The sequence below is a fragment of the Palaemon carinicauda genome, chromosome 7, assembly GCF_036898095.1.
Source record: "Palaemon carinicauda isolate YSFRI2023 chromosome 7, ASM3689809v2, whole genome shotgun sequence".
Lineage (NCBI taxonomy): Eukaryota > Metazoa > Arthropoda > Malacostraca > Decapoda > Palaemonidae > Palaemon > Palaemon carinicauda.
Genome location: NC_090731.1, coordinates 804,064 through 820,122, shown reverse-complemented (window position 1 = coordinate 820,122; position 16,059 = coordinate 804,064). Strand labels below are relative to the sequence as shown.

The 16,059-nt window shown below is 37.6% G+C and overlaps 1 protein-coding gene and 1 long non-coding RNA gene across 2 annotated transcripts in view; one reads left to right on the top strand and one right to left on the bottom strand.

Moving 5' to 3' along the window:
• Positions 1-16,059, bottom strand: part of LOC137643795 (uncharacterized) — a 185,455-nt gene that overhangs the window by 118,499 nt on the left and 50,897 nt on the right. The window lies entirely within an intron of this gene.
• The window catches only part of LOC137643800 (uncharacterized), a 64,609-nt gene continuing 59,448 nt past the window's right edge, over positions 10,899-16,059 (top strand). The window contains exon 1 of the long non-coding RNA XR_011045072.1: positions 10,899-10,993. This is a non-coding gene — a long non-coding RNA (uncharacterized lncRNA). The remainder of the gene's footprint in view (positions 10,994-16,059) is intronic.

Here is a 16,059-nt window from a genome sequence, read left to right as displayed (position 1 = left end):
TGGGTAAAGACGATAACACCATTTTTACTAACATGAATTTCCTCTTGACTTTATAGCCACTTGGCTGTTTATCTTCGGATCTGGGATAATCAGATTAACCGTCTAGGAAGGTTTATGTATCCCCCACCTTCAAGAAGCTTTAAAGCTGAAGCAGGAAGCAACCGGGGGTGGGGGGGGGGGGGTGGAAATAGGGTCCAATATCCTGTATCCTCTCTATTGGATTATCTAGTAAAAAGGCGTCCACTTCATAAGTCTCTTCAAACCATTCTACACTATAAAATTACCTTGGGATAAGAACTAGCGCTGGCATAAAGCCCGTATAAACTAAGCCATTCTGTGTGTATGATTTATATTCAGGGAAACCCCCCCCCCTCTCCCTCTCTCTCTCTCTCTCTCTCTCTCTCTCTCTCTCTCTCTCTCTCTCTCTCTCTCTCTCTCTCTCTCTCTCTGACCCATCCAAAATTTTGATCGACCCATATATAAGGGGATCACTGTATTCCAATGAACATTAAACATGAAAAACTTATGCTGCTTAGGAAAATGTTTTTCAATTTGTGATAGTCAAGAAAATATAGTTTTCACTTTTATTGCTTTATAGTAGATGCAAGATTTTAGTCGTCTCTCTCTCTCTCTCTCTCTCTCTCTCTCTCTCTCTCTCTCTCTCTCTCTCTCTCTCTCTCTCTCTCTCTCATTTCCGTCTCTCCTCTAGACCCATCATCTCCGGGGACATCAAATCTCCTAGACCCAATGGAAATTATTTCCCTTAATAATTAGTCTTATTTGCTTTATCTCTTTGATGAAATTTTCGATGAATGTGTTCAACTTTAGGGTGTTTTTCTTCCATTGATTCAAAATTGCTTCTGCAAATTTTCTCGTTGATTTTATCGTAAATTTTAACCAATTGTATACATCAAACTCCGCAATTTTGTGTTGCTGATTACGTATTTTCTAATAGATTTAAACTATAATAAATTTTCTTAGTTATTAGGTCCATGATATTTAAATATTTTGACATAACTAAAATGAAATTTAGAAAAATATCTGATACTGGTTCCTGGTGAACTGGATATATAACCAAATCTTGACGTTAAGAACAGCTCTCCCATAATATTGAATTCCCACCCAAAATATTGAATTCTCACAAACTATAAAACGAAACCTATTCCTTAATTATACACAAGAAAATATATCTGGCTCCATTATAGCTCCATTATATCTCAAAACTAACAACAAGAAGAAAATGGTTTATGTCTCGTTAACGAAGAGATGTGAGGTCCTTTACCGAAATGGTATAAATTTTTATACTAAAATTAAAAATAAACATCGGCCTTATATTTATTGTATGCAATTAGTTTTTGCATTAAATATACGTTATTTTGCACTATAGTATTAATTATTAGTTTACTGCAAAAATAAAAAGACGAAAGAAGCTGGCATGAGTATCACTGCAATGTGCAACTTTGCAAATGGCGCCAATTTAGAAAGTCGTCGGGATAAGTCTTTTTGGTTACGGTGTTGTGATTACGTTTAAGTCGACTTTATCGGGATGTTTATATTAGAAATCGAGTTAATATAAGGTATTTGGTCTCAATTTTTAGTTAAAATATGGATTTTATTAATAGCAAGAGCAGTTGCTTGTAGAAATACTGCTCACAAATTAAAACAAACTTTTGTTCATTGTTGCAGCCATAGATTACAATTCTAACATTTCAAAGTTTTCTTAAATTTAGTAAGTAAATGCAGGAATGCTTTGGAATCATAACGATATAAATTTCATTCTCTTTAGGCCTATAACTTTACTTGTCTAGTTGTTTAGAGGTTACCAATCGTCGAAATGAATGACAGTAGGTTGACAGTAGGCCTACATGAGTGCCATCTTTGGGACTTGGTGCTGTTTTACGGCAAACCTTCGTTATTTAGTGATGATTAGCTTAGGCCAAATGAATATAACTGTGAGCCACTCCTAAAGTTGCATTTGCAACTGCCATAGCCTAGACCTAAGGGAAATTAACCTACAGCCACTACCAACCTTGCATTTGGAAATACCCAAACCTAGGCCTAGATGAAACTAACCTTAAGCCACTACCAACCTTGCATTTGGAAATACCCAAACCTAGGCCTAGATGAAACTAACCTTAAGCCACTACCAACCCTGCATTTGCAACTGCCATAGCCTAGACCTAAGGGAAATTAACCTACAGCCACTACCAACCTTGCATTTGCAACTTCCATAGCCTAGACCTGAGGGAAATTAACAATAGCTACTAACAAACTTGCATTTGCAACTACCATAGCATAGGCCTAAGTGAAATTAACTATAGCCACTCCTAACGTTGTATTTGCAACTACCATAGCCTAGGCCTAAGCAAAATTAACCTATAGCCACTCCTAACGTTGCATTTGCATCTACCATAGCCTAGGCCTAAGCGAAATTAACCTATAACCACTACCAATCTTGTATTAGTAACTACAAAAGCCTAGGGCTAAAGGAAACTAACCAACAATCATTGCCAACGTAGCATTTACAACTTCCGGTTAGCTACTAGAATTACTATTAGTAGAAAATTATTTCTGCTTTTAAGGGTTGGTCTACTTAGGGTAAAATTACAGAATAGTACAATAAACGGTTTGTAGAACGACATGCATTAGGTATCGTATTAATGTCTGAATCACCTTAAAATATACAGTGTACAATCTAATTTTATGATATTTAAGGTAAGTTTCTTGAACTGTTGTTTTTGCCTGTCATCATATAAAAAACAAAACAAGTTAATGTATTACTCATAAAGTTACGGTGATCAAAATCTAGTAATAGTAATGAAACAATCTAAATACAGTTGTTCTTATTTGACAGGACTTTTGGATGCATGGAAAACAATTTTTCAATCCCATTTTCAATAGCTGTGTTCATCATACTACAAAATCCTTTTAACTTGATTGAGCTTATTTACTTGTACAATATGTTATGTTGGTATGGCAAAATAATACTATTTAATAGTATTTGTTCTGCAGTGCAGTAGTTTGCTTTGCTTGCGATTTAGTTATTACATTGTTCATATGTTTTGGTAAGTAGAATATATTTTGCCCCTTTGGCTATATGGCGTTATTTTTACCTCCGCCAATGAAGTTGGGAGGAGGTTATGTTTTCACCTTTTTTTGTGTGTCTGTGAACTTCTTGGCCGTTATTTTACTGTAAGAGTAATTGTTTTGATAAGACAGGGAAGTTATTCAATTTTGAAATTCCTAGGTCAAAGGTCAAGGTCAAACAAAAGGTAAACCAATTGGTATTAGTGTACTGTAAACATTGCCATTGTCCTGTAATACGGGGCAATGTAACCTATGAAAAAAACTACTTTCTTCTGTAGAAAAAATTCCGCTCTTCGAAATCACACTCGTTCCCGTCGCAAATGAATAGTTTCAGAAATATACATCTATATCCTACGGTAATGGGGGACCCCCAGTAGGAACTCGGGTTTTTGGGTGGGGAAAACATACTGGGGAAATGATATATAATGGTAAAGCAAACATTTTCTTCTATACATTACCTTCTTGGATGTATAATAAACGGAGGAAAAGACAAAACAGTATAACTGGATTAACTTTGGAGGCGCCGTTGCAAAGCCTATGTCTCATGAAAAAATACGGTAACCAGAACTGCCAACGTGTGATGTAGAGCTGCGGCAATGTTAGCGTAACATGCTAACATTAGCAGTGTTTTTCATTTATTTTTTGTCATTCTATTGTCGGTTGTAGTCGCTACGTTCGTTCGTTTGTACATAGTAGGTTTCGACTTTCTGCGCATAATCTCCCCCACCCCCTACGTATAGGCTCCACCTCCACCAATAGGATTTCTTCTCTATCCGTCAAATTTAACTATTCGACTTCACGTACAGTATATTCAAGTACAGTGGTACCTCTACATACGAATTTAATCCGTTCCACAACCGACTTCGGATGTAGAAAATGTTCGGATGTAGAAACGAATTTTCCCATAAGAATACATTGAAATAGGATTAATCCGTGGTTGAGCCCAAAAACCTATGATAACTCCTTAATAAATTACTACACATAATTACACATGACAATATGCACTCTAAATTAGATAATAGACATGTAAAAAAGAATAATTATCAAGAAATAATAAATAAGAAACGGGTTTTTAGCGTCACTTTACCTTAGAAAGTCCAGCGCAGGTGTTGGTCTTGCTACGCAGAGAGGAGACGGACGGGCGGCGAGGAGGTAGAGAGGTTGACTACGATAAACGTACAGTACCGTAACTTATTTTAACTTACACTAAATGAACTTTAACCTAATTTAGCTTATTTATTTTTTTTTATTTTTATATCTTATATTTTTTTTACATTTTCTTTTTGATTAATTTTAATCACTTTCACTCTAGACTTAAAATTGATTGAATTTTTTTCTCTTCAATCTTTGCCGTTTGCTTTGTTTCACTTTCTTTCGCTTCACTCATTGCCATTTTCTTTGAACCCCTTCCTTCTTCATCACGAGTTCGCTTCGTAGTTTTTTTAAAGAAGCTATCGATAGAAAGTTGCTTGGTACAGCTTTTCAGAATGTTTCGAAAATAAATTAGGGAAACATCATCAAACTGCGCAACTACACGACAAACCTGGAATTTATTTGGATGGTATTTGTCGATGAAGTCGACCACGTCTTGATATTTTCCTAACACCTCTTTTATTTGCGTCGAACCTAACACATGTTCTACCTCCTCGATCCTTTCCTTGTCATCACTCATGTGCTCAGACATGGCATGGAGTTCCTTGAGCTCCTCTGTAGTAAGTTCGTCGTGATGTTCTTTTGCAAGTTCACTCACGCAGACGCCACGCTCATGCTTTTCAATAATTCCTAGCTTTACTTCTAAAGAAAGCATTTCCTTATTCCTTTTCTCACCACTACCACTTGCAAAACTAAGCCTTTTAGGACCCATGATTTACGTAAAATACTGTAAAAGGATGAACGTAAAAAATCACGATTAAAACACAGTTAATAGCAGAACGCACAGGGCACAACCACACGAAGCCGACGAGAACAGAGGAATGTCCCAAGCCACGCTAATTGAGGGTCCCTCCGAGGTAGAAATGCTGCCTTCTATCGGCGGAAATAAAAAATACATCCGGCGCTATGAGTACCACCTACTTGTACGGGTAATGTTTACTTCGGGTGTCGAAAAAAAATTTGGGTGTAGAGTAGGAACGTGTTCGAATTGTACAAAGCGTGTCGAAAAATTCGGATACAACCGGTACTACGAAAATTGCTTATTGTGTGTGTCGAAATAAAATTCGGGTGTAGAGTCGAAAAATTGCTAGAATTTTACTTCGGGTGTTGGAAAATTTGGATGTAGATACGTTCGTGTGTAGAGGTTCCACTGTACTGCTAAAATGTGCATAATTCAATTGTGTATATTGTGATATACAAAATGATCAAGGTTAAGGTCACGAAAAGGTGAAAAGCATCTTTTTGCTACATCGGGGCCAATTTTTATCCGATTCACATGAAACTAGTGCCATAATGTGTATAATCCAATTGCTTATCTTGTGATATACATTATAATCAAGGTCTCAAAAGGTCAAAAGCATCTTTTTGCTATTATAGGGGCCAATTTTTATCCGTTTTGCATGAAACTGATGCCAAAATGTGCACAATTCAATTGCCTATCTGGTAATATACAACATAATCAAGGTTAAGGTCACAAAAAGGTAAAGCCTCTTTTTGCGACATCAGGCTCAATTTTTATCCCATTCGCATGAAACTACTGCCGTAATGTGCATAATTGAACTGTCTATCTTGTGATATACTGTTCAATATCATCAAGGTCAAGGTCACAAAAAGGTCAAAAGCATTTTTTGATATATCGGGGCTAATTTTTATCCGATTTGCATGAAACTACTGCCGTAATGTGCATAACTAAACCGTCTATCTTGTGATATACTGTTCAATATGATCAAGGTCAGGGTCACAAAAAGGTCAAAAGCATTTTTTGATACATGGGGCTAATTTTTATCCGATTTGCATGAAACTAGAGCCGTAATGTGCATAATTCAATTGTGTATCTTGTGATATACAATCAAGGTCACAAAAAGGCCCAAACCATCTTTTTGCTACACCAGGGCCAATTCTTATCCGATTTGCAATAAACTAGTGACAAAATGTGCTTTATTCAATTGCCTATCTTCTGATATACAACATATAGTGACATCATTACCTGTGTTGCAGAGGGGGTTCCAAGGTCAGCAGGTTCAATGAACTTGCAAAAATTGCAGGTTTCGTCATTTTGCAGTCATTGTTATTAGATTTGTTTGCATAACCTTGGCAACATCTATTCCAAAAGTGGAGTCCGACCTGACCCAGTCAAGGTCCAAGCCATCGCTCAGCTCAAAGTACCGACTCCCATTAGTGAACTACAATCGTTCCTCGGAATGGCGAACCATCTGGCACCGTTCGTACCCAACCTAAGTGACCACACCGCCCCGCTGCGCAAGTTACTTCAAAAGGACATTGATTTCCAGTGGCATCCTGAACACGACGAAGCCTTCATGTCCGTAAAACAGCTTATCTGCCAAGCCGGATCTCTCACTTACTTTGACCCGTCAAAGCCGTCTGTAATCCAAGTAGACGCGAGTCAAGAAGCCCTTGGTGTGGCACTACTTCAAGATGGCCGACCTATCGCTTTTGCATCGAAAAGTCTTACAGACATCGAAATGCGCTACGCCAACATTGAACATTAACTATTGGCATGCGTCTTCGGTGCCGAACGTTTCCACACATACATTTACGGCAAACCATTTGTCATCGAGTCTGATCATAAACCACTCGAAATGATCAGTAAGAAGAACTTAACTGCCGCCCCAGCACTGCTGCAACGGATGTTCCTGCGTCTTCAGCGCTACGATTACGATATAAAGTACAAACCCGGGAGGGAGATGACTTTGCCCGACAGCTTATCGCGACTCCCAAAACACGGCGCCGATAAGCCGATAGACTTGAATATCAAAGCGTACTATGTACAGTTCAGCAACAACAAGCTAGCGGAACTCAGAGGCGCAACAGCTAGTGACGACGAACTCGTACTACTGCAGAAGTATATCATCAGCGGATTTTCCGAGAAGCAGAAAGACTTGCCTGCCGAGATCCGTAAATATTGGCCATATCGCGACGAACTCAGTATCGAAAACGGTCTTATGATCAAGGGTGAACAGCTCTTGGTCCCGGAGAGTCTGCGTACACAGTACCTCGAAACTATTCATGAAGGTCACCAAGGCATCACGCGATGTCAGGCCTGTGCGCGGATGTGTTTATTCTGGCCAGGTATTAACCGCGATATCGAACTCCTCGTCAATCAGTGCCAACAATGCCAGACATTCAAAGCCTCACAACCCAAGGAGCCCATGGAAGCCATCACTCCAAACCTCCCGAAGCAACCGTGGCACACCCTCGGCATGGACTTGTTTACCGTAAATGACCGGAACTACGTGATTATCGCCGACTACTACTCCAAGTTTCCTGTCATTCACCAACTAAGTGTTGACTCAACAAGCAGAACAGTCCCTCAGCTGACTAGCAGCACATTCTCGTTATTCGGTATACCCAGTACGATCATCACCGATAATGGCCCGCAGTTTATCGGACAACCCTTCCAAGATTTGCTCAAATCGTACAACGTTACGCATATACTGTAAGCAGCTCCCCGTTACATCTGGAATCTCATGGATTTATCGAGCGTGCCATCCGTAGCGTGAAGGCACTTATCCGTAAATCTGCAGAGGACACAGATAGGGCAATGTTAGCCTACCGTACGACACCCCTCGGTCCTCAGCTCCCGTCACCCGCGGAAATTCGCTTCCGACAGAAGCTACAAACAACCCTGCCCGCATGCAACCGCACACCTAGCGATAACAAGTTTGACGAATATCAAACAAGTAGGCAGGAAGCGAGCCAAGAACGATACAATGAACACAGCAAGGAGTTGCCTGAACTCCTACTGAACCAACCTATCTTCTACCAGGACGCCGCCGCAAAACGTGGTCTCCCGGTACTGTCATTGGATATGGCCCAGAGCCAAGAACTTACACCATCACTTGCGACAACACCGGCCGAGCTCTACATCAAAATCGTGTGCTCTTGAGTCCGCGTGATGTCACATTCTCCGATTTCCCGAGTAGCCCTGCTTGGCTCGGAAACACCACTGGGGATGACGCATGGCCAACGGAACCGCAAACTCTTCCCGAGACAACAGCAGATCAGACCATCCCCGCTGGAAATGTCGCCACACCGTCTAAGGTTTTGCCAGCTCGAACTCGAGGCCGAACATCAGCAACCAATCAACAACTAACCCACCACTCCAACAGACTGACGAAACCTACCCAACGACATATCACACAAATATAAATGTGTAGGCACTGAGCTATGTATACTGATGGCAGAAAAAACCATCATTGATAGCCAGTTGGCTGGCATGGGCAGTCTACCCCATCCAGCAAGTAAATACTATGTTTTTTTTTTTTTTACTTTTTTAAGAATTGTGTACTGATTGAACTTTTGACCTTAATATGTCTTACCCATAAATCATGATAATTTTCCTTTGTCAAATGAATCTAGAAAGTATTAACTAAGGTACACAAATACTTACCGATAATATTTTGAACTGAAACCCTGTAAACCACATTCAGTTAATTTGTATTATCCACATAATTCCCCAGAGAATTTTGCATTTGGTTACTATGTCCTTTACATGATACTCTCCCAGAGGTTTTGCATTTTATGGTATTGACCAAGTTTTAATACTTTAGTTTCTTTCCAAGGAAGGGGGATGTTGTATGATGCCTTGCAGAATACATGTGTGAAACCTTAACTGATGACGACTTGTGTACGCCACCTAGCGGCTGATAAAGTAGTTGCTCTCCTGTCCTCTAAGTTTCGTGTTTGTCTTCAGTTCCTGGCTACCCTAAAAATGTAATAGCCTACACACACACACACACACACACTGCGTGTGTTTTTGCACGTTTAGAATTTTTCCATAAAATCACCTGACCTTACGAATAGCCACAAAAAAATACCCGAATCTTCTCCCTCAGGAAAGGTTGAAGGAACTATCACACCTGAACAATAGCTACTATAAAGTGAACCTGAAACGTGATACTCTCTAAAACTTACATAGGAATTGACAGTTTATAGGTGTTTAGAAACCATTAGGCTATCCAACTTCTACAAGTTACAATAGTAGGCCTATACCAGGAATTGGTACATTTTGGGGGAGATAATTATGAAAATGTAAAGGAAATTATAAAAATAAAAGCAAATTATGTGAATTCAAGCAACGTGTATAAACGGAACTACTGATAAAAGCAAGGAACAGAAAATGCTTTTGAAAAAAGATATGGGTGAAGACAATAACACCATTTTTACCAACATGAATTTCCTCTCGACTTTATAGCCACTTGGCTGTTTATCTTCGGATCTGAGATAATCAGATTAACCGTCTAGGAAGGTTTATGTATCCCCCCCCCCCTCAAGAAGCTTTAAAGCTGAAACTGGAAGCAAGGGGGGGGGGGAAATAGGGTCCACATATCCTGTATCCTCTCTATTGGATTATCTAGTAAAAAGGCATCCACTTCATAAGTCTCTTCAAACGATTCTACACTATAAAATTACCTTGGGATAACAACTAGCGCTGGCATAAGGCCGGTATAAACTAAGCCATTCTGTGTGTATGATTTATATTAAGAAAACAACCCCCACCTCTCTCTCTCTCTCTCTCTCTCTCTCTCTCTCTCTCTCTCTCTCTCTCTCTCTCTCTCTCTCTCTCTCTCTCTCTCTGATCCATCCAAAATTTGATCGACCCATATATAAGGGGATCACTGTATTCCAATGAACATTAAACATGGAAAACTTATGCTGCTTAGGAAAATGATTTTCAATTTGTGATAGTCAAGAAAATATAGTTTTCAATTTTATTGCTTTATAGTAGATGCAGGATTTTAGTTGCCCCCCTCCTCTCTCTCTCTCTCTCTCTCTCTCTCTCTCTCTCTCTCTCTCTCTCTCTCTCTCTCTCTCTCTCTCTCTCTCTCTCTCTCAAGTTATAATTCACTTACTCCTATAACCTCGCCCAAGTCTCATTTCCGTCTCTCCTCTAGACCCATCATCTCCGGGGACATCAAATCTCCTAGACCCAATGGAAATTATTTCCCTTAATAATTAGTCAAATTTGCTTTATCTCTTAAACGAAATTTTCGATGAATTTATTCAACTTTAGCGTATTTTTCTTCCATTGATTCAAAATTGCTTCTGCAAATTTTCTAGTTGATTTTATTGTAAATTTTAACTACTTGTATACATCAAACTCCGCAATTTTGTGTTGCTGATTACGTATTTTCTAATAGATTTAAAGTAATACGTTTTTTTTAGTTATTATGTCCCTGATATTTAAATATTTTAGCATAATTAACTAAAATGAAATTTAGATAAATATCTGATACTGGTTCCTGGAGAACTGGATATATAACCAAATCTTGACGTTAAGAACAGCTCTCCCATAATATTGAATTCCCGCTTAATATTAAATTCTCACAAACTATAAAACGAAACCTTTTCCTTAATAATACACAAGAAAATATATCTGGCTCCATTATAGCTCCATTATATCTCAAAATTAACAACAAGAAGAAACTGGTTATGTCTCATTAACGAAGAGATGTGAGGTCCTTGACTGAAATTAATTCTTATACTAAAATTAAAAATAAACATCGGCCTTATATTTTTTTGTATGAAATTAGTTTTTGCATTAAATATGCGTTATTTTGCACTATTAGTTTACTGCAAAAATAAAAAGACTTAAGAAGCTTGCATGAGTATCACTGCAATGTGCAACTTTGCAAATGGCGCCAATTTAGAAAGTCTTTTTGGTTACGGTGTTGTGAATACGTTTAAATCTACTTTATCGGGAAGTTTATATTAGAAATCGAGTTAATATAAGGTATTTGGTCTGGATTTTTAGTTATAATATGCATTTTATTATCAATAGCAGTTGCTTTCAGAAATACTGCTCACAGATTGAAACAAACTTTTGTTCGTTGTTGCATTTCAAAGTTTTCTCAAATTTAGTAAGTAAATGCAGGAATGTTTTGGAATCATATAGATATAAATTTCATTCCCTTTAGGGCTATAACTTTACTTGTTGTTTAGAGGTTACCAATCGTCGTAATGAATGATGGTTGGTTGACAGTAGGCCTACATTTCAAATGGTAATGAGTGCCATCTTTGGGACTTGGTGCTGCTTTACGGTAAACCTTCGTCATTTAGTGATGATTAGCCTAGGCCAAAGGAATATAACTGTGAGCTACTCCTAACTCTGCGTTTGCAACTACCATAGTCTAGACCTAAGTGAAATTAACTTAACGCCAGTACCAACCTTCCATTTGCAAATACCCAAACCTAGGCCTAGATGAAACTAACCTAAAGCCACTACCAACCTTGCATTTGCAAATACCCAAACCTAGGCCTAGATGAAACTAACCTTAAGCCACTACCAACCTTCCATTTGCAAATACCCAAACTTAGGCCTAGATGAAACTAACCTTAAGCCACTACCAACCTTCCATTTGCAAATACCCAAACCTAGGCCTAGATGAAACTAACCTTAAGCCACTACCAACCTTCCATTTGCAAATACCCAACCCTAGGCCTAGATGAAACTAACCTTAAGCCACTACCAACCTTCCATTTGCAAATACCCAAACCTAGGCCTAGATGAAACTAACCTTAAGCCACTACCAACCTTGCATTTGCAAATACCCAACCTAGGCCTAGATGAAACTAACCTTAAGCCACTACCAACCTTGCATTTGCAAATACCCAACCTAGGCCTAGATGAAACTAACCTTAAGCCACTACCAACCTTGCATTTGCAAATACCCAACCCTAGGCCTAGATGAAACTAACCTTAAGCCACTACCAACCTTGCATTTGCAAATACCCAACCCTAGGCCTAGATGAAACTAACCTTAAGCCACTACCAACCTTCCATTTGCAAATACCCAACTCTAGGCCTAGATGAAACTAACCTTAAGCCACTACCAACCTTGCATTTGCAAATACCCAAACCTAGGCCTAGATGAAACTAACCTAAAGCCACTACCAACCTTGCATTTGCAAATACCCAAACCTAGGCCTTGATGAAACTAACCTTAAGCTACTACCAACCTTGCATTTGCAACTGCCATAGCCTAGGCCTAAGTGAAATTAACTATAGCTACTAACAAACTTGCATTTGAAAATACCATAGCATAGGCCTAAGTGAAATTAACTATAGCCACTCCCAACATTGCATTTGCAACTACCATAGCCTAGGCCTAAGTGAAATTAACCCAAAGCCACTACTAACTCTGCATTTGCAATTACTATAGCCTAGGCCTAAGTGAAATTAACCTATAACCACTACCAACCTTGTATTAGGAACTACAAAAGCCTAGGGCTTAAGGAAACTAACCAACAATCATTGCCAACGTAGCATTTACAACTTCTGGGAAGCTACTAGAATTACTATTAGCTGAAAATTATTTCTGCTTTTAAGGGTTGGTCTACTTAGGGTAAAATTACAGAATAGTACAATAAACGGTTTGTAGAACGACATGCACTAGACATCGTATTAAGGTCTGAATCACATTAAAATATACAGTGTACAATCTAATTTTATGATATTTAATTTAAGTTTTTTGAACTGTTGTTTTTGCCAGTCATCATATAAAAAAAACAAGTCAATGTATTACGCATAAAGTTACTGTGAACAAAATCTAGTAATAGTAATGAAAATCTAAATACAGTTGTTCTTATTTGACAGGAATTTTGGATGCATGGAAAACAATTTTTCCATCCCATTTTCAATGGAGTCGTTCATAGCTGTGTTCATCATACTACAAAATCCTTCTAACTTGATTGAGTTTATTTACTTGTACTATATGTTATGTTGGTACGGCAAAATAACACTATTTAACCCTGGATAGGTACGGTCCTCGGACACCCCTTTAAGGGTATACTCGGACGCGAACGACCCCGACGTCAAAAAAAATTCATGAAAAATCAGTTTTTGCAGTAACCTCCTTTTTTCTTTTGCCAAAAAAAACTTCAATGAATGCTTAAAACAACTGTAAAGATGAATACTACTCATCTGCAGAAAAACTATTTATTATAAATATTTTAAAGAATTAAGTAGAAAAAAAAAAAGACCTGACATAAAAATTCATAAAAAAAAAGATTATACATATATACACAAATCCTTTTCGGAATTGATTCTTGAATGTTTAGGACACATCTTGATGTATTTTGGATGAAGTCAGACCCATGGAGGTGAAGATCTGAAATGAGAAAAAAAGGGTAACTTTTTTTGGCCCCAAAAAATTGTCCAAATTTCATGAATTTTTTTGGGTACCCAAATGAAATAGGAAGTGGCTAATTTTTTTAGGGAATATACATATGTTATCCTAAAATAGAAATATGTAAAAAAATCTTCATTATTTTGTAAATTACATTTATATCAGGGGCCATATCTAAAGGTAATTTTTTGAGTACTTGGAAATTTCGTAAAAAAATACATATATTTAATATATAATATGATATTTATGCAGGTAAAAATATACCAAAATATCACAAATTCTATAGGGAACAAGAATATATATAGATAGGGCAGCTTACGCTTCGGATATGTCCACAAAATGGCCGCCAACCACACTGACTCAGACTCCCTAATCTGCCACTTGAAATGTAGGAAGGGTATGTCAATTTCAAGGTGTTATTTACTAATCTAATTATTATTGGATATGCATAAAAATTGTATGGTGGGTTGCTGGATAATTGTCGATTATTTTACACTATAAAATTAAAATTCTGACCCAAAAAATTTTTTTTGAAGGGAAATAAAATCGAAAAAAAAAATGTAAAACAATATTTTAGCTAAAAAAATTTGATGATATTCAATCAAAAAAAAAGTAAACAAAATATTCCGACAAATAAACATCTAGAGGAATCATTACTCTGTGATAGTTCCTTAGTACGTAGTAATTTTGAAAGAATTGGGAAAAAACGAAAAAATGGCAATCACCGGAAAATCGAACACATACCTATATATACGCCATATCTGGCTAAAAAAAAGATAGGCATGGGAAGCCAGATCATCTAGAAACACTTTCCAACACTATAAAAATATAAGTTTTGCGACACTACTTGCCAATTCCTTACGGTAACATGACTAAGCAAAAAAATGCAAAACAAATAAAAAGGGGCACTCGTGGAAAAATGGCCATTCTAATATACGGCATTTCAGAAAAAAAAAATTTCAACCACGTGCTAGGCAAACCATCAAGGCATATTTTCCGACAAATAAACATATAAATGAAATATTACTCTGTGATAGTTCCTTAGTACGTAGTAATTTTGAAAGAAATGGGAAAAAACGAAAAAATGGCAATCACAGGAAAATCGAACACATACTTATATATACGCCATATCTGGCTAAAAAAAAAATAGGCATGGGTAGCCAGATCATCTAGAAACACTTTCCAACACTATAAAAATATAAGTTTTGCGACACTACTTGCCAATTCCTTACGGTAACATGACTAAGCAAAAAAATGCAAAACAAATAAAAAGGGGCACTCGCGGAAAAATGCCCAACATTCTAATATACGGCATCTCAGATAAAAAAAAAAAAGACATGCACGTGTTAGCCCAACCATCAAGGCACACTTTCTAACACATAAACATGAAAAAAAAATCAATAATATACGGCAATTCCTTACTACGTAGTAAATTTTTACAAATATTGAAAAAAAACAGAAATTGGCAACCGCAGTTAAATACCCAATATAGCAATAACTACGTCGTATCTGACAAAAACAAAATCACGCATGGGTAGCCAGATCATCTAGACACACTTTCCAACATTAAAAAAGCAAAAGTTTTACGACACTATTTCGCAATATCTTACGGAAAAATGACTTGGCAAAAAAATTTAAAAAAATTAAAAAGGGACACTCGCGGTAAAATGCCCGACATTCTGATATACGACATCTCAGATAAAAAAAAAGACATGCACGTGTTAGCCCAACCATCAAGGCACATATTCTAACACATAAACATGAAAAAAAAATGAATAATATACGGCAATTCCTTACTACGTAGTAATTTTTACAAATATTGAAAAAAAAACAGAAATTGGTAACCGCAGTTAAATACCCAATATACCAATAACTACGTCGTATCTGACAAAAACAAAGTCATGCATGGGTAGCCAGATCATCTAGACACACTTTCCAACACTAAACAAGCAAAAGTTTTACGACACTATTTGGCAATATCTTACGGAAAAATGACTTGGCAAAAAATGAAAAAAAATGAAAAAGGGGCACTCGCGGTAAAATGGTCCTCGTGGTGATGAACGACATTTTAACTAAAAAAAAAAACATGCACATGGTAGCCAAACAATCCACCAAGACTTTCCACAACTGATAACCTATACAAGTTGCACCATTCTACGACAATTTCATAATACGTAATAACTTTGATAATTATGCAAACTACCTCAGAAGGGTAAACTCGGACGCAAACGACCCCGACGCGTCTCAGAAATCGGGGAAGGAGTACAGCTACAGCAATGCACATCTGGACACTACTAGAGCGTGTAGGGGAGACACCTCCTGCAGGTCGATCACCCACAAATTCAGTCACAGGGGTGAGTCACGTGAGAAAAACCTGTTTTTTTTTTACGCTCGGGGTCGCAAACGACCCACCGTACCTATCCAGGGTTAATAGTATTTGTTCCGCAGTAGTTTGCTTTGCTTGCGATTTAATTATTACATTGTTTGTATGTTTTGGTAAGTAGAATATATTTTGCCCCTTGGGCTATAATATGGCGTTATTTTTACCTCCGCCAATGAAGTTGGGAGGAGGTTATGTTTTCACTTTTTTTTGGTGTGTCTTTGTTAACAACTTCTTGGTTATTAGTTTACTCAGAGTAATTGTTTTGATGAGACGGGGAAGTTAATCAAT